At 46.0% G+C, this 17,767-nt stretch overlaps 1 protein-coding gene and 1 long non-coding RNA gene across 2 annotated transcripts in view; one reads left to right on the forward strand and one right to left on the reverse strand.

The window, feature by feature from the left end:
• The window catches only part of LOC105464962 (endothelial PAS domain protein 1), a 90,320-nt gene that overhangs the window by 24,741 nt on the left and 47,812 nt on the right, over window positions 1-17,767 (forward strand). The gene's annotated exons all lie outside the window — the stretch shown is intronic.
• LOC139357833 (uncharacterized) overlaps window positions 4,284-17,767 on the reverse strand; it is a 104,955-nt gene continuing 91,471 nt past the window's right edge. Inside the window, exons 3-5 of the long non-coding RNA XR_011611695.1 lie at window positions 14,752-14,937; window positions 5,724-5,921; window positions 4,284-4,534 (exon numbers count right to left, since the gene is read on the reverse strand). This is a non-coding gene — a long non-coding RNA (uncharacterized lncRNA). The remainder of the gene's footprint in view (window positions 4,535-5,723; window positions 5,922-14,751; window positions 14,938-17,767) is intronic.

Consider the following 17,767-nt stretch of genomic DNA (forward strand, 5'->3'; position numbering starts at 1 on the left):
AATGGAAACTCTGTACTCATTAAATAATAACTCTTTATTCTTCCCCACATGCTCCAGTCCCCGATAACCACTATTCTACTTTCTCCATGAATATGACTATTCCAAGTAGATTGTATATATAGACATATAAAATATTTGTGCTTTTATGTCTGGCTTATTTCACTTAGCGTAATGTTTTCAAGGTTCATCCAAGTTACAACATGTATTCGAAATTTTATTTCTTTTTAAGGCTGAATATCCTATGGTGTGTAGACACTCTATTTTGTTTATCTTGTCTTCTGTCAAGGGACATTTGAGTTGTTTCCACCTTTGGGTGTTGTGAATCATGGTGAACATGGTGTACAATTTGAGTCCCTATTTTCAGTTTTTTTGGGTGTAGACCTAGAAGTGGAATTTCTGGATCATATGGTAATTCTGTGTTTATTTTTTTTCAGAAACTGCTGTACTGTCTTCCATAGCAGCCATAGCATTGTACATTTGCATGAGCAGTGCATAAGAGTTCCAGTTTCTTCATTTCCCTGCTAACACTTGTTGTTTTCTGTTTTTTTTTTTTTTTTTTTTAAAGATATCAGCCATCCTAGTGGTTGTGAAGTGGTATCTCATTTTGGCTCTGATTTGCATTTTCCTAATGATTAGTGACTTGTCTTTATAAACATATTACCTGTTTTCCCCGGCACCCCCCCAACAGCCTGAGCAGGAATGGAAATCACTGCCCCGTTGTTTATACCTGTGAGGCAAACAAAGACTGTATCAACATCATGATATTTGGGAGAGAAGGGTGTCAGGGAGAGAAGGATGGAGGCACCATAAGTTTATTGTATATAATACCTGGTATATAGGATATAGTACTGGCACCTCAGTAGACCTATTTTCAGTTCATCCTGTGGAGCATGTGAAACTATTTTAAATAGAGGCCTTTGGGACTTAAGTAACTTCAACTCTCTGAATGAGGTTTAAGGCAAGCTTGCTGTGGGCTGGATCTGAATCCTTCCTGATTTGGGTGATGTATAGGTACCCTTCCCTGAAATTCTTCCCTGAGAATAATTATTGTTGTCAGCTGCTACAGAATCCTGGGCCCACTTACTTCCTTCTTCTTGGGGGAGGAAATCTCCCAGACATCTTGCCAAGCATTTGCTTAAGTCTTTGAACCACCGCACTAGCTAATTTCTCCACCTGAAACAATACACAAACCCCTTCTCTTCCCCACCCACTAGGTTCTTATGCTGGCAGCTCATATTTTTACAAGAAAAAGAGGTTAGAATGTATTGAGCACCTGCTATAAGCCAGGCTTTGCTAGTCACTGTGTGGCAGATGACTACATCAGTCATGACTGATAAAACATAACTTCTATCCTTGTAAGTACTGCAGGACTTATTTGTGACTCTTTACAACAGGGGTTCCAAACCTTAGTGTGCATCAGAACTGCCTGGGGCTTATTAAAACTCAGACTGCTGGACCTCATCCCCAGAATTTCTTACTCAGCCCCCAGGTCTGAGGTGGGGCCTGAGAGTGTGCATTTCTAACAAGTTCCTAGATGATGCTGATGTTGCTCATCCCTGGACCACACTTTGAGAACCACTGCTTTCCATCAAGCCTGTGAAATAGATATTATTCCCATTTATAGATGAGGAGCTGAGATGTAGAGAGGCCAAATGACTTGCCTCAGGTCTTGCAGACAGAGCCAGAGCCCAGATTTGAAGCTGAGAGGCCTCACTCCAAAGCTTTTGCTGTTTCCATTATATCGGGGATGGCAAATGCATAGATACCACTTGTGCTTCCCTCACCCAGTCCACCCCCAAAACAGGCAATATTAATCAGTTACAGCACCTCTGAGCCCAGAGGTGTCTTCGGAATCTTTCACACACTGCTCCTGATAGCCAAACCTACTGTCAGTGGGACCTGAAGTTTGCAATTTCTGTACTAACCTGTATGGCCTTTCTAAAATGGAGACATTACCAAGGAATCAATCTATTAACAGCTGAAAACAAACCTTGCGTGAGCTCCAGTCTTATCTGCCTCGGAAGGAAGTGGGTGGCAGACTGTGGGCTCTGTGAAGCACAGCACTCCCAAATTGTATGGCAACCTCATGGATCATAACTAGAGTCTACAGTCAGCACACAGGCAACACGGAGCCGTTACCCTTGAAAAGTTTAAAAATCTAGACGAAGTTAATGAGGAGACTTTTAAAAGCTGCTATATTTTGTCTAATTCATATATGCTACATTTTATTCTAAAAATAGTTATTCTACTATTTGGTGCTAAGTTTGGTGATGGATATAAAATAGTGCTCAATAAACAGTTGTTAAGAAAGGTAAAATAAAGTAGGTGCCAGAGGCAACTGTGTCCACAGCTGATGAGGTCTTTTAACAAATGGATGGAAGAAATAAACAAGACTGAATAGGGAATAACACCTTGAATTTACAGAGCCTCTCTGAGTCCCAAAGTCATCCACAGATTGATGTCTTGCTTCTCTTCTTATGGCATAAGAGACTGGTAGAAAACTGACTAAACTCATCAAGAGAGTAAGACTTTTTTCCTCTGAAAGTTGTGAATTGTATCAGATATTGCCACTATTATGCCCCTATGTCACTTGCTCATCTGTTTTCCACAGGGAAGTCAAAACAGAATTTTACAAAGATACACATGAGTAATCGAAGGAAACTGACTATATCGGGTGTGATTCTCCTGTCTTCTGAAATAACCCACCATGATCTTTCGCGTGTTTCTGCCAGCCCATACAATGTCTGGTCTCACCGCCAACAACAAATATTTAGTCTATGGTTACTGTGTATACAGGGCAACCTCTTGTCTCATTTGCTGTTTGTGCAGCTTAAAAGCAAGGGCAGGATGAATTATGGGGTTTTTGTTTGTTTTTGAGATGGAGCCTCGCTCTGTCACCCAGGCTGGAGTGCAGTGGTGCAATCTTGGCTCACTGCAAGCTCCACCTCCTGTGTTCACACCATTCTCCTGCCTCAGCCTCCCGAGTAGCTGGGACTACAGGCACCTGCCACCACGCCTGGCTAATTTTTTTGTATTTTTAGTAGAGACAGAGTTTCACCATGTTAGCCAGGATAGTCTTGATCTCCTGACCTCATGATCCACCCACCTCGGCCTCCCAAAGTGCTAGGATTACAGGCGTGAGCCACCACACCCAGCCTGAATTACGTTTTTATATGTCTCGCGCACCCCACAGTTCTTAGCAAGGCCCATGGGCAGTAGATGCCCAATAAATATTTATCATCTGAAACTACAAATCTTGCTTGTGAAAATACAAAGCATAGGTGCATGCTGGAGGTAGGGAACAGTAACCCTGAGAACAGACTGGTTTAAGGCCATCTCTGGCCAAACCAAGACACAGTTAGAGGGAGCATTTATGTCCCCGTTTGGCTGTGATATGCCATATAGACTGGGGCAAGACTGTGGCAGCCCGGCCAGGATGAAAATGCTCATCCTCGAGCTGCCCCTAGATGCCAAACTTTTTCCACCTAAGTTTTCAAGGCACGTATTAAAAGCAGTTACGTAAGTGGGAAACTAACTGCACCTTATAAAAGGCTTAACAGGAGAGACAGAGTCCTCCGTTTGGAGCCATTTTGTTAAATGTTGAGAATAGAGAAATCCAGAAGTGGTTGGTGTTTCTGCTCTACACTGAAAATGAATTGGGTTGGAGCCCATCTCACAGCCTTTCTTTCTTTCTTCTATCTCACCCAGCTTGGGCACAGGCTTTCGCTATACTATTGGATTGGGCAGTTCCCCATTGATAGAGATGTTGTTTAATATTTAAGTATGTTGTGTAGCTCTTAACATCAAAAGAGAAGAAAAAAGGTCCAGTGTATCTTTAGGGTGAGCTGACCTTTCCAGATGGAGCAGGGAAATCTCCTAAGGACAGGACCCTGGGAGGAATCCACTTCCCTGCTTAAAAAGCACAGCGAGGAAGGTTCCCCTGGGCCTGTTGGATCCAGTACTCTCCAGTGGGCAGTGCTCTGTATGTTCTAGGCTAGAGTCTTAGATAATATGGGATTTGAAAACCAGTATTGTATTACATTAGAATATTAATGCCCTTGGGAATTTTTTAAATAGTTCCTTTTGGGGAGAGAACTGTTTTGTCCTACCCATTGGAGATGGGAGCAAGAACATACAAAAGAGCATAAAGAAAAATTCTGCCACTGTGGGCATTTCCTTGAGGCTGAGGGACTAGGAGAGGCACCAAAGGGTGTGCTTCATTCATGGTAAAAGCCCTAATAGCCTCAGTGTAAGAGTATCCTGTAGGCAGGCGAAGGATGACATGACTCACTTTGGTGGTGACCTCCTAGTACAACTGAGAATCCAGGCAGGATAAGATCAGTGCAGGGTAATTGTATGGTAGCTAGTCAACCTTTCCATTGCTTAGCAGGAGAATTCTGGCTTTTGTGCTGGTGATGTCAGGCAGGTGTTGGAGGAGGAGTTCCATAACCATTTTCCCTGTTCCTGCCAACCAGAAAGCTCCACTGGGACATGCAGGCTCACTTCCAGGGTGTTTTATATTCATCCATAGCTGCTGCATGGATAAAAAATTTGGTGAAAAGCTTGAAATCCTATTACCATGATGATCATTAGAACTCATGTTAGGGCTTTTTGTTTTTAAAACAGGGACACAAAGAAGAAACAGAAGGCTGCTATATACAAGGTTAGTGAAAGCCCCTTACCTTCACCCTATTTAAATCCTGAAGACAGAAAATAGCTAAGCTGTAGTGATTACTTCCTGCAAAGAAAATCATAATTATGGCACCCAGTTATTCTTCATAAGGGGCAGCCTTGGAATACTGTGGATGCTATTTTGAATATTTGAGAAAAGAGTGGCATTCAATGTGAAATGGAAATAATTCTGTGCTGCTGGGATTGGGTCAGTTCCTTATAGGCATCAGTGGCCCCTGGGGTTAGCCTAGTTCCCCCTCCTGTGTGAATCTGGGAAACACTGGAATCTTGTAGTTGTTGCTGACTCTCCCACCAGCAGGGAACCAACTTATGCTCTTGGGAGAAGTAGGGGGAGTGGGGAATCTGCTTTTCTCTTTTAAGCTTCCAATCTCAACTGCCTAATAACAAGGGAATTAGACTATCAAGATTTCCTGGAGTGGCCTAACTTAAGTATGGGAGCCAGGATGAAGTCTTCTACACAGAGTGAAAGAAAATGGGGGTAAAAACCATGATGAATAGGTGCAGAGAGGAGTGGCTAGATCACCTGCCTGGGGGATGAGCCTCCCACGTGACTTTAAGGTTGTGCAAGAATTGGGCAATGTTTGGCCAGGGTGGAGAGGCCTTGACAAAGGCATTTGTACTCCCAATAGATTCCTATCTCCTCCATGGGGAAAAACAAGTATTTAAAGTTCTACACAGTGTTTTAGGAGGAGGAAATGGATTGCCTTCTACCCTAGCATACTTCATTTGTACATATTTGGAGTTCTATTCACTAAGCACCCACTGTAGGAAGGGCACTGGGCTGAAGATCCCAGAAAATTAAAGGAGACACCTTTGTTCCTGCCCATAGGAAGTATAGTCTAGTGGGGGCCAGGTAGGGGTAAGACGAGCATATAGGTGATCATACTCAAGACAGGAGATAGTAAATACCCTGATATGGAAATAGGGGAAATGGTTTAGGGGTTCCGGAGAGGAGAAGTGAGAGGGAGGCGGTAAGCCTGCAGGCCCTGGAGCCAGATTGCCTGGGTTCCAGTCCTAGATTTACTACTTACGAGTTGTGGTATCTTGGAGAAGTTCCTTAAACACGTTGTACCTCTGATTCCTCAACTGCAAAATGTGGATCACTGTTGTACCTGTGTCAGTAGGTAATGGTTTACTGCCCGTAAACATTGGTCTCAGCTTCAGGACCAGGAGGGGCTGTGCTGACCTTGAGCTCATGACTTTCAACCTCCAGGTCTCAGTTTCTTCATCTGTACAATGAAGGGATTCGACTGGATAAATGCTAACATTTTCTTTATTCTAAAGTGCCATGATTTCATGGTTGAATATGTATTAAATACCTGCCGTGTCCAACACTGTGTTGGCATAATGAAAAAGAGAAAAAGTAGAATATGTGGTCCCTGCCCTCAAGGAGCTATAATCTAAGTGAGGAGAGGACATTAATATACTGGAGAGTATTAGAGAATTAGAGAATATTAGAAATGAAAAGCTAGGTGGTATGGGCAGTGAGAATATAGGAAGAGAGATTTTAGAATGGACCAGAGTAGTGAGGAGATTGACAGCGACCTATATACTGTTTAGAACCACAGAGACTTTAGACAGGAGCTCAGACTTGTTTACAAAATCCATGAATTCTGAAGCTTGGAACACTGCCATTAATATTTAAATTAAAGTTGAACTGCAGAAAAACAAAAGTTACCTATTTGGAATGTAAGGTGGGACAAAGTTTATAAAACATATCTAAAACCGGCAGTGTGGATGGAAGCTATAAAGAGGCTCAAACCAGCTTCCCATATGTCCTTGGATGACAATTCCATTAGAATATAGCCCCTGGCACAGAGTAGGCACACACAAAAATTCATCTGTTGAGTGACTTGTGGAAAAACAGTGTTCTGCCCTGTTCAGCTTTGAACAGCTGTGGGCACCCTGGTGGTGGTCTCAGCTCCACCTCCAGAGGGCAGTGCACAGAGGAGGCCCCGCCAGAGCCCTCCTGCCAAGTCTTTGGGAAGAGCTTAGTATTGCCTCATGCCTCCTGAGCCAGCCCTCTATCAAAGGTGAATTCTCTGCTCCCAAATGTTAACCCACCTCCAGGGGGGCTACACGTAATCCCTCCCCACCATTGTCTGAACTTAGGTTTTGAGAAAACTTGGCAACAGCCTCGAATTTTTCTTCCAGTCTAACTATCCCATGGTCCCCCAGGGTCCACATGCAGATTGGGCTGTTAGTGACCCTGGCTTACACAGGTAAAAACAGACTTAACAAAACTTGGCAGAGACTGCTAACTGCCAAAAGAGTGGTGTAGATAGTAAGTGAGGTCACCCCGGCCAGGAAATTGGGGGCACCTCCTGGAAGAAGGGAGAGCTAAGAGTTTGAGTGGGTCTTGAAGAATGAGTAGAGGCCACGCTGGCAGGTAAGACAGGTGGAGGCATGACGGACTTCTATCCCCACGACCAGTTCCCCCCATACCACTCTTCATTAACCAAACATGGGAGGTGGCAGGCTGTCTAGATGTAGATCTGCTGCTTTATTCTAGAGGAGGAAATGAGATGGAAATGACAGATGAAGTGCAAGCTTGAACTCCCTGGCCTCAACCAGTCACTGAGAATGGCTGCCCATCACCCAGTCAGTGATGGCCTGCCTTGATGGGCCAGTTTATGACCTCCTCGCTTGAGAGCAGCAAACCACAAACCTTCACAGAGCTCTCTGCTGAATTTCCTTCCCAGTACAGAACCCAGAAGTCCTGGTCATACATGTCACTACACTTTATTTATGTAGCATCCTCTGTGAAAACACGAGTACATATCATATCTACCATCAGAACACACCTTCAGCACTCACTCAGAACAGTGGGGAGGACACGGTGGGTCTTGGAGGTTCAGAAAGGTGAAATGTACAGTATCTTCCCATTGTAACTCTTCAGAGCAAATCAGAGGTGAAAATGTTCAGAACACAAGTCTGCCTTCCAGGCCAGTCTTCTAAGCACCTTTTTCTTCTCTTTCACATTTTACCCTTGTCTCAATCCCTGTTCCCTCCTCCTTTTTGTTCATAAAAAAGTTATTTCTTTCCAAATAAGCAAAATGGAATCAAACTTTGCAACCTCAAAATGTATGAAGTAAACATTATTCCTAATGAGCCTCTGGGAAAGTGCTCACCTTTGAACTTGGCCAAGGATTATGGAGCAAAGAAAAAGTCTTAAGAACTTGATAGAGTGTTAGAGCTTCCTGGGTTTTTAAAGTCAAGTTGCATATTACATTTCTTTGCCTTAATAGGGGCAGTTCCAGAAACCCTTCCTGGTTGAGTAGGCCAATGTCTCAAAGTGAAGCACTGGGGTTGGTGACTGACAATCTGGTTCAGGGATTGTCATCTAGGTGCCAGGCAACCACAGGGTAGGAGGCACCATTTCTAGAATGCTTGCTCTTTCCTAGGACTCAGCACCTATGCCGACAGTCCTTGCAACACAGGAGAGGAATGTGTGGCTATCCTATTTATGGTAAGGGGAGTCCTAGGAAAAAACAGGAAGATGGTCAAGGGAAGCTGGCACCAAAAGGCAATGAGACCAAGGAGTTCTCCCTCTAAGATAAGCTCTTTTCTCCTTGGAGACTTTGCCTATTCATTGGCCTGTGCTCATCTCTGTAGGCTTTCTTATTAAAATACACACAAGGCCAGGTGCGGTGGCTTGCGTCTGTAATCCCAGCACTTTGGGAGGCCGATGTGGGTGGATCGTGAGGTCAGGAGTTCGAGGCTAGCCTGGCCAAGATAGTGAAACCCTGTCTCTACTAAAAATACAAAAATTAGCCAGGTACCATGGTGGGCGCCTGTAATCCCAGCTACTTGGGAGGCTGAGGCAGGAGAATCGCTTGAACCGGGGAGGCGGAAGTTGCAGTGAGCCGAGATTGCACCACTGCACTCTGGGTAACAGAGCAAGAGTCTATCTCAAAACAAGCAAACAGACAAACAAAACACACACACACATCCTTCTTAAAGACAAAAACACCACTGGCTGTCTGCATAGCTTCTGCCTGCCTCTGTGGAATATTATACATTTTAAATTCCCCAACTATTGCCTCATAGCCAAGAAGTTCACTTATAAGCATTGAGATGAAGCATTCACAGAATGACTTAAATCCAACTAAGAATGTGTAACTGCTGAACACATTCTGATTGAGGTTCCAGACCGTTTATGCCACATGTTTGTTGTAACACGTAGAAGCATCAGTAATATTTTGTTTCTCTTTTCTTGAAACTTTCCCTCTAAGTATCCATCTTAATGCTTTAAATCATGACAGAATCAAGCAAGCTCTGTGCCCTCTGCCCCTGCCCCCTGTGATGGTATGAGCTTCACCAAGCACCCCCATTCCCACAGAGATCTGGGATAAAAGGCTTTACAGAATCTAGAATCCAGCTCCATTTCTGAGCTGTTATCGCTTCATAGCACAGGCTGCCTTTTTCTCTTCCCTCAAATCCCTACCCATCGAGCTAGGCACACACAGACGTGTAGTGCACTGTCCCTGAATTGAGGCTCTCTCAAGTCCAGGCTACCATCTGCCCAGCACCTACTTAGTGTAGCTTATCTTTTAAAAGAAGCCATCCTGCAAAGAGCAGGGTTCCCAGTGGCCTTGAGGTTTGTCAGAGGTTCTCTAGAATTGGCAACTTAGCTGTGACCTCAGAAGTCTCGGCTCTGGCAAAGCAAGGTCTTTGCGCTAAAACAGGCTCAGTGCCCATGGAGATAATCACCTCTTGTAATATCCACACAATCATCTCATTGTCAAAGCACAAGGAATGCAAAAATAGAAGAAATGCCACAATAGGGTTGCCCCAGGGTTCAGCTAAACCAGGATTCTGCTTCCGGCTGAGGGCACCTTGGGACACCTCAGGAGGGATGGTCCCGAACATTGTTCTGGAGTTCAGCCCCTGTTGGCAAGACCTGTGCTCCTACAACCATAGCCTCACCAGGCCTGATTTTGCCCCATCTTTTTGGGACTCCTTTATTACTTCCTTGTCCTGGCTAACTCTCCTTTGTCCTTAAATTCACAACTGGGGAAACCCTCGAGGAATCTTTTTTTTCCTCCCCACTTTGGGTTATGTCATCTTTCTTGTTCCCAGAGCACTCGCTCCTGACTTCTGTGGCAATGGCCTCAACACTGTTGGGTGTGTAGTATGTGTTAGACATGGTTCTCAGCGTGTTACATGTACATATTATTTATTCCTCACAAGGGCTCTGTAAGGCAGGCACTCATAGAGTAACTGTTTTTATAGGATGCTGAGGTCTAGGGAAACTTAAGTAACTTGCCCCAGGTCATACAGTAAGTGTCCAAGCCCTCAAGCCCGGGCAGTCCAACTGCATCTGCATGGCACATGCCCTTGGCCTGGTCTGCTCAGTGTGTCTCCTTGACTGGGCTGTCAGCTCCTGGAGGGTAGGGATCTGTCTTCCCTTCTCTTTCCCCAGTGCCTGGCATGTAGTAGACACTCGGTAATTGTCAAATAAATGAAAGCCATAGCTCATCAAACAAAGACCAGATGTGACTGAAATTCCAAGGAGCCATACTTTTTACCAAAATGTTAAAATGCCAAGAAGTACTTTTTCATTAAAACAAAACAAATCTGTTCTAGCTATGTAAGGGTGGCCTTTTAGAACTCTGATTGCTTTAGATCTTTCCTCTAGGTGGCATAGAGTGGTGGGGTTTGGCAGACCACCATGGGAAAAGAACAGATGCATTTGTCAGAGTCTCTGTGGCCATCAGACATCACTCCAATGAAGCCAAAGCTCCGAGGCTTAAAAATAATTAAGGGAAATAACTAAGCAGAGAGAAAAGACCACTTCTTCGTTGATTCTGGAAAAATGAACCTTTTCTTTCTACCAACCGGCACCAAAATCCAGAGTATCCTGGACACAGCTGAGAGACAACTCAGGGAGAGCCACTACAGTCACACCCCACCTCCACTTAGGTCTCCCTACAAGGCTAATCTTCTAAATCGTTTAATCGAACACGGCGCTGCCTCTGAGGCTTCAGGACTTTCGAGCTGTTTTTCCCCCGGGCTTAAAGTCTTTCTCTGCTGCTGACTCACATGTTAATTATTGCTTTGCACAAAGTAGAATTAACAGTGCTCCTGCACTCACCTGCCTGGGTGTTATACAACTGTTTCATCTGCTGGGCAGAACTGAGTGTGCATGCCAGCCGGCCGCGGTATCACCAGCAGCCCCTTCTGTCAGGGCAGTGAGCATCACAAACACAGAAACCAACCATTGTTTTAGAGGCTCTGGGGAAGAGGCTGTAGGGTGTGCTCTGCTTGTCCCAGGAAAAAGAGGGTTAAGTACCAAGTTTTGACCAAAATCTTATAAGAATGGCCCAGAAGTTTCAGTTCCCTGTCACCTGTCAATGTTAATGGACAGAACTGGTGTTTCACAGAAAAAAAAAAAAAAAAAAAAAAAAAAAAAAATATATATATATATATATATATATATCAACTTGTTCTCTCTTTGACCGCTGGGCTGGATAATGAAGTAAAGATGACATTATCTCTAATAAAAGTGATTTGCAGAAATCACTGACAGGACCTCAGTAGCAGAGACTCGCCATTAGCGGACTAGCCAGATAAGAGGGGCAGCTGGGTTCTGTTAACCCCCTCCTGGTCTGATGTGTGTCTTGCAGGGAAGTCAAAGGCTGGGGAGTGGAGTGGAGTGGAGTGGGGAGTGGAGTGGGGAGTGGAGGAGTGGAGTGGAGTGGAGTGGGGAGTGGAGTGAAGTGTGGGGAGTGGAGTGGAGGAGTGGAGTGGAGTGGGGAGTGGAGTGGGGAGTGGAGTGGGAAGTGGAGTGGAGTGGGGAGTGGAGTGGAGCGGGGAGTGGAGTGGAGTGGAGTTTTTGAAGTCTGGCCTAATGAAGAGTGTTTTTTCAAAGTGTGGGCTGTTCTTTAGCCCTACTTGGTGATCTTTAGGGTTATCATTGGGTTTTTAATTTTTGTTTTGTTTCTTAGGATTTTTGTGTTAGTGGCTTTTTTCCCCTGGGGCTTGGCCCATTTTCTCACCTTCATGTTATATCACCAGAAGGGTGGAACCCTGGCCAAGCCCTGGCATCCTCTCTGCCAGAAATCTGAGTCCAAGCAGGGCACCTACACATGTGAGGTGAGGGCTCTGGGCCACGGGTGTTGGGCAACAGATTGTTCTGTAGTGTCGAGGAGGTGGGATCTGAGGCAGAAACCTCCCTGGCCTCTTAAGGATGGAACCGGTCGGTGGGGGAGGGGTCTGCCCTTGTCAGGACTTGTTCACCTGTGTCAGTGAGAGCTGACTAGTAGCTGGCTCATGAAACACACCCATGATGTGGACAGCAGGCACAGCCAGCTACTTCTGTGTGAAAACATCCTTAGGACATGGGGATTTGTTTCCTGGGGACAGTGAGGAGTCATGGGTTGTTAAGCAACCTAATGATGAATATAACCACCATCACTCCCCTTTATTAATCCACTTTCTACTGGAAAGCACTAAAGCATTGGAACTCTGCAATACTGATCCACAGCTGGGGGACCATGACTGATTTAATCTTCATGTCAGCTCACCATACCATAACTGAAAGGGCCATATGACACTATTATTGTTGGAATAAGGTACTCGGATACATGAGAAGTTTGACATTTTGCCTGTGCCCTCAGAGAACCTTAAAACAAGGACTAACAAGGTGATGGTGACTTGTAGTCAAGTAGCACAGATTGTCTAAGTGTTCCAGGCAGGAGTGAGGAGGAGACACCAGTGTGGGCTCAGTGAGATGCTCAGAAAAGCCTCTGTGGAGGTGGCAGGCCTATGTTGGCTCTCAAACTATGGGGTTTAGAAGGTCAGAAAGGAAGAAGCATTTCAGGTGGAACAAATCAACTGGGGACATGGCTGGGCAGCAGAAAGGGGTGCTGAGTTTGGGGGTGGCAGGGCATAGTACGGTCTGGCTGGAGTAGGCATAGAGCTACAGGATTTTAGGAGCTAAGTTTGGAAAGGGCTGGGAGACCTCAAGGAGCATGTCCAGCTTGAACATCATCACGAGGATAGGAGCAATTTTCATTTTAAAATGGGGGAATGACAAACTGAAAATGGTTTGAGGGAGAGTGGTGGGCTGGCGAGCTGTTCCTTGCTCCAAGGTCTGACTCAAATTTTATTCTTGGTCAGTGGTAAAGAAAGTGAGGGGCAAGGGAAACAGAAGATGGGGACTAAGGTCTGTGGAAATAAATAAAACACTACCGGAGCCAGAGGAGGCGTGTGCCCTGGGTGAAGTTTGTTTTTCATCCCATGGGTAACGTTTATGAGTTACTGTTCAGCAAGAATGCCTTGCGGAGGTCTCTGTGGACTGAGCTGAGGCTCCAGCCTGTGGCAGCCCAAGGGTTGCTGCCATATTTAGAGCTTCCAACAGAGGGTTTCATTTTCCTTGGCTTTGGTGCCAAGAAAAGAGGGGTTCTCACACTTGCTGTCCAGCAGGGCCAAAGCATGGCTAGCAGGAGGAGCATGGAGGTTGGGTTCTGGCACTGCCCACCATCTGGCACCTCAGCCACTGATCAGACAACAGGCTAGGCAATTATCTGGGCATCTGACTTTAGCTACCTGTCCTTTTGTTTAAAGCCATTTTTTGTGCTTGGCACCTTATGGATACTCAACAAGGGCTGTTTAATGAATGCGTTCTCCCCACCCCTGTCTTGCTCTGTGTTCTCTAGCCTGTCTCCCGACCACTGGCACCTCTGCTCATTCCTACAGTGTGTCTTTGTCATCACTCTGCCATCCTGATTGCCTCCCCATATCCTGCTCTTCCTTCAAAGCCTACCTCCAGCAGAAGTTCTCCTTCTCTTCTCCAGTCTTGCAGGCTTTCTCCTCCCAAACTCCTAGAGCCCTGACTATTCAGCCCAGTCTTCAGGACTTGATTCTTCACCTCTCTGCAAGCTCCCTGAGGTCAGGGATAGTTGTTCCACATTTCATTCTACTGCTCACAGCCCCAGCATAGGAAGAGGGAATCATTAATATATGTTGAATGAGCAGAGGGAATAAGCCATTGCTGGGGGAAAAATACAGTTTTATTTCCCAAATTGCTCAATGTTATTTGAGAGCATGATAATAAATTTGGAAAAGACTTTTAGCATTTCCTGTGGCTTTTGATGACTTCTTTACAAAGGAATGGAAATGTGCACAGACATCTCACTTCTCATCAGAGCAAGAGGGGGCAGCAATAGGGGAAAGCAAGTGTTTGCGCTGTGGCATGAATCAGATCCCACAATGCTGGACATGTGAGCATGTGAACAGGCCTCAGATCAGGGTTCTTTATAAAGGAAGCCCAGGAGAGATTCTCTACCAGCTCATTCCTCTTTCACTTTTCCTTTTTCTTTGCTTTCCTTTTTCTTCCTTTTTTAATACAGAGGGGAGAAGGGGTTATGGGATGGGGGTAGGAGAGTGAGGGATCCGTGTTTTTTCCCCCTTCTCTTTCTGTTTTGAAATACTTTAAATTCCGGGAACCAGAAGTTCTGGCAACATGTTGGGATTAGTAAGGCAGATCCTAGGATATTTCACTATTAGCATGTGATCAAGCATCAGTCCTGATTAAAAGGCTAAACAAATGTTGTTTTCTTTGAAATTAAAGTGTCTGAAATAAAGAAGAGAGAACTGACCCTTCAAATCATATTCTGTACTTGAAAAGAGTCCCTACAACTGTCTGTCCCGGTTATGTGCACCCCCACCCCCCGCCCGTCTTTTTCCATCCAGAATGTTTGACGACACTGCCAGGGGAATTTCTGCCCCCTCCTTCCTGTATATACCCAGTGCTGGCCTCTGAGGCCGTCCAGCTCTGTTTTCTCATGACACAGTGATTATTTTTGGCATTGCAGATATTTTCTCTAATGTTATTACCCACCCCCCTTCTTGGTTGCCTTTTGTGGAACAATCTTTTGGGTAACTCCCTGTAAATCTGAGGGTTAATTTTAGTTCGGTGTGGTAGAGGAGGCAGTAGGAGAGAGGAGGAACGACTTCTACTCCGAAGCGCCCCACCCCCACCTTAGAAGAGCCGGAGAGGTCCTCTCACGCCCTGCTCATGAAAGAGCTTGCTTTCACCAGCTCTGTGCTCACCATTCATCCTTTCTGCCGGCGGGCTTGAGGATATGGATATCCAGAGGTGACGCTGGGGGCTGCACCTCGGGGATGGCATCTTAATGACTTGACTTGGCGGGTGTTAGAACAGCCCCATTCAGAGTGAGTTCACTCCCTGCGCAGTTGGCTCACTCAGCCTCTGTCCATAGAGTTCTCTTGTTCACGCTGCAGGAGGAAATGGAGATTTCCAAGTGGGAAGGAGGCTTCCCGATGCTTTAACTCTTCACTGAAGGGAAGAGGAGCTGCGGAGAGCGAAATAAAATCTAAGCCGCCCCAGCTGCAGCGCCTGGGAGAGGAGCGAGGCTGGGCTGGGGATGGAGGCCAAGGCAGCTGGGATCACTTTTTCTTGCCTCCTTGAGAGGGAAAGGAAAAGAGTAAAGGGCATTTTTGATTGTCTTTCACAATCAGCAAATATTTACGCAGTTTGTCTGCCCTAGCCCAGGTTCCAGGGAAGGATACGCAAAAGTGGAAGCTGTTGTGTCTGTGCCCTTCCCCCGGTACTTATAGTCCAGTTATAGGAGCAGGACGTTTGCATAGAAAAGCCACCAAGACAGGGAGGCCTTTAATAAAGGCCTGTGAGTAATGTGGGCAGAAATACCCTGGATTTCTGCGGCCAGGGACACTGCTGGAAGAAGTAGGGCTTGAGCTGGTCTTGAGGGGTGGGTTCTGAAGAAATAGGAAGGAATAAAATGATGCAAATAGGGAAGACGTGAAGGAGGAGAGGGACATTAATGTAGGGCTTAGTAAAATCCCATAAAGGAAGACACAAAGAGAACAGGATTCTTCCTGGCAAGAGAGAAGATTGGACTTGTTGGACTTTACGTGCCTCAGATTAGGATGGCAGCAGGCAGCACTAACCCTGCCAGGTGGCATCTTCAGTCTCAAGATCGCATGTGTTCCTGGGTCTCTTTCTACTCAAAGTGTGAGGTCACAGACCAGTAGAATCAGCATCATCTGAGGGTTGTCAGAAAGGCAGAATCCCAGGCTCCAGCCTAGATCCTACTGAGCCTGCACCTTAACAAGATCCCTGTGTGATTCCTAGCCACAGCAAAGGTTGGGAAGTGCTGCTCTGGGTAACTCCACAGGCAGCTGTCAGCAGCACTAGTTCAGACCCCAGATTTGATTCACAGAGGTGAGAAAACACCGACAGACACACACACACCTTGAGTGTCTGCAAGGTGACTCTTCCCAGATGGAAACCGCCTATTCTAATTAAGAGCTGAATTAGAATTCTTAGGAAAGATCTAGAACAGTGAGCAGCTTTGAGGAATCCACAGAACTGAAGTCATTGAAGTGGTTTTTATCCGATGTCTCCAGTTTGTACCACTTTGTACTACTGATGCTTTAGAGGACACCAAAAGAACAGGTGTGGGGTTCTTTCCCTGAAGAGTATGTGGTCTAGTTAGGGAGAGAAGCCACAGAAGTGAAATCAAGGGAGAGCAACACAGGGCCGAATCGTGCGTGTGTCATCTGTGAAGTGGGACTTGGAGGAGAAGCCAGTGCAGGTGAGGCGTGAGGCCTTCCTAGGGAAACGGATGCATAGGAGACCTTGAAATATGAGCCTAGTTCAGACAGGCCTAGGACATGGAGAGAGTATATTCCAGGCAGGGAGTGGGAGGGGCAGCAGCAGGAGCTAAGTCCCCCCTAGAGGCTGAAGTGGGGTGGGAAGCTGCTCCCCACTTGCCCCACGAAGTTTGCTTCATGCCGAGGAATCCGTTTTACATCTCAGGCCCTTTCTTCTTGATTCTACTGCTGTGCAATTTGTCAATTTTCTTAGCTGAAGGCAGTGTTGTAGGAACAGGATGGCAGCACAGGCAGAAGGGTTTGAGCCAAACCACAGATTGTGCTGTTGGAAGCTTGTGAGATCCAAAGGAAGAAGGCTGCTGATGGGTAGATGCCCTAAGGAAAAAATCTAAATCAGATCTGGTAACAGCCTGATGTGGGGAAATACCTTCAAGCCCAGAGAGGTGGCACCAAAGAAAACAGTCTAGTGAAAAGGAAACAACCTGTGGCAGCTGTAGACTCCGCAAGCAAAGCACAAATCTTTTTTCTTTTTCTTTTAAAGGCAGACTTCTCCAAGCTGAGAACTATCCCAAGGGGGCTGGTCTGCCAGCTGAGGGGCTGACCTCAGGCAAAAGGGTGGCCAGCGTGTCTCACTTTGCTGCTTCCCAGACCAAGTGTGTGTCTCAAAAAGCTCATCAGATTTAGTATCCTAGAAGGCTTCACCCTCAAGATGCCCAGCTCCCCTACATCTTTTGAACCTGTAATAGGGACTTGCTTATTGGCCTTGTAGGGAAGGTCACCCAATTACAATCAAGAATATGGGATTTAGGGTCAAATGATCCAGGTTTGAGTGCTGGCTCTATCACTGGGTGATGGCTGGGCATGCCACTAACATCCGTGGGGTCTGTCTCCTCGTGTGTAAAATGCGAGTGATATACCTGCTCTGCAAGATTGATTCAAGATTAAACAGAAGCAATATGCTAAGAGTTCTTTACTAGCCAGAAAGAGTCACACGTGGTTGTTTCCTAGTTGTATAGTCAGTATCTCAGCTTGCCGGAGGTTAATTAGTCCCTTAGCTGAAGCCTGTATGGTGTCAAGGGTCGGGCAGTGGCAGACATCAGAGGCCACAGAGAGCGATGGAGAGCCAGGCAAATGCCTCCTGCATCTGCTGGCTTTCTCCCCGCTTTTTCATGAGTGAAGACAGCACCAGGTCTTTTCTGTACATCCCTGCGGTGGATAAGATGAGGGGTGGGGAAGATGGAAAGAACACTTTATTTTACACTGGGGGAAGAGGTCCTGCTCATCAACAAGGGTGACCCTCTTCTCAGAACTGGATTCGAGTCAAAGGAAGCCGCCAGTTTTAGCACAGCTGGTGTTCTCTTCAGATGCTTTGACCTGTGTATGCATAAGGAAGAGAAGCAGTCTAGAGAGAGCTGGCCATGGGGAAAGGAGGCTGAGCCTGGTTCCAAGGCTGAGACTGTTGCATGTCCTG

Source organism: Macaca nemestrina, chromosome 13, assembly GCF_043159975.1.
Source record: "Macaca nemestrina isolate mMacNem1 chromosome 13, mMacNem.hap1, whole genome shotgun sequence".
In the NCBI taxonomy this organism is placed as follows: Eukaryota; Metazoa; Chordata; class Mammalia; order Primates; family Cercopithecidae; genus Macaca; species Macaca nemestrina.